The sequence below is a fragment of the Mus caroli genome, chromosome 18 (genome assembly GCF_900094665.2).
Source record: "Mus caroli chromosome 18, CAROLI_EIJ_v1.1, whole genome shotgun sequence".
Lineage (NCBI taxonomy): Eukaryota > Metazoa > Chordata > Mammalia > Rodentia > Muridae > Mus > Mus caroli.
In genome coordinates, this window is record NC_034587.1 from 10,974,328 (window position 1) to 10,975,838 (window position 1,511).

At 42.8% G+C, this 1,511-nt stretch overlaps 1 pseudogene; it reads left to right on the plus strand.

Moving 5' to 3' along the window:
• Nucleotides 1-248: 248 nt before the first annotated feature.
• Nucleotides 249-759, plus strand: LOC110284878 (annotated as a pseudogene).
• The last annotated feature ends 752 nt before the right edge of the window (nt 760-1,511 follow it).

A 1,511-nucleotide genomic window follows, 5' to 3' on the forward strand; every position in this document is an offset into this window, starting at 1 on the left:
CCCAGAAATCAACTTAAAGGAAGAAAAATTCATATTGGGTTATGACGTCTATCTAGGCTTTTTGGCTCATTGTTTCTGGACTAAAACAAGACAGAACACCATGGTGGAACAAGGCTGCTCACCCCATGGTGGCCAGGAGGCAAAGCAATAGGAGAACCCAAATATTGTTCTAATGCAATATACTATCAATACTGGTATAGTTAGAAATGAAAACTGCATTTTGCAGACGCCACTGTCGCTTTTCACCGCTTACTGCAGCCATGGTCAACCCCACCGTGTTCTTCAACATCACAGCCGATGACGAGCCCTTGGGCCACATCTCCTTCGAGCTGTTTGCAGACAAAGTTCCAAAAACAGCAGAAAACTTTCAAGCTCTGAGCACTGGAGAGAAAGGATTTGGCTATAAGGGTTCCTCCTTTCACAGAATTACTCCAGGATTCATGTGCCAGGGTGGTGACTTCACACGCCATAATGGCACTGGCGGCAGGTCCATCTACGGAGAGAAATTTGAGGATGAGAGCTTCATCCTGGAGCATTACAGGTCCTGGCATCTTGTCCATGGCAAATGCTGAACCAAACACATACGGTTCCCAGTTTTTTATCTGCACTGCCAAGACTGAATGGCTGGATGGCAAGCATGTGGTCTTTGGGAAGGTGAAAGAAGGCATGAACATTGTGGAAGCCATGGAGCGTTTTGGGTCCAGGAATGGCAAGACCAGCAAGAAGATCACCATTTCCGACTGTGAACAACTCTAATTTATTTTACTTGCAGGCGTTTTACCCATCAAACCATTCCTTCTGTAGCTCAGGAGAGCATTCCTACCCCATCTTCTCGCAATGTCCTGTCATCTCTGCTCTCACTCAAGTTCTTTGGGTTCCATATTTTCCTCATTCCCCTTCAAGTCTAGCTGGATTGCAAAGTTAAGTTTATGATTATGAGTAAAAACTCAATTAGAAAAAAATAAGAAATGAAAAATGTATACATGTGTCCCAGCTCACTATGTCTGAAGAAAAATTGCTTCAAAAAAGAAGTTAAATGCTTTTTAGGACATATGAGTCATTGCTAGAAACTCATGTTGAATTTAACAGACATTCTTTTCCAAAGTCAAGGACTGACAGCCATGAGTGAGCCTTGGGAAATGCCTAGGACATGGGCTCATCTCTAGACACTCCCCCTTATTGGTTCCTCAGTCAGATATATTTGAATACCCTCATGCAGACCTGCACAGGGCCTCCTTTAAAGTACAGCTTCATTGCAGGTAAATCTATACCTTAGAGTAATATACACTACAAAATCTTGTGGTCAGTGAATTGCTTCCTAGCATCCTGGCAATCTAACTTGTCTATGTCATTTTTCAACAACTTCTTCCACAAGCATGGACTTCATTGCTCTTTACTTGGATATCTTTATGAGTTCTGCATTCCCTGAGCTGTAATGGGTAAATCCATAACTTGACCAGTTGTAGTAATTTGTACTCTCACCTGTGTAGGTGTGAGGTGTGGGTATAGGT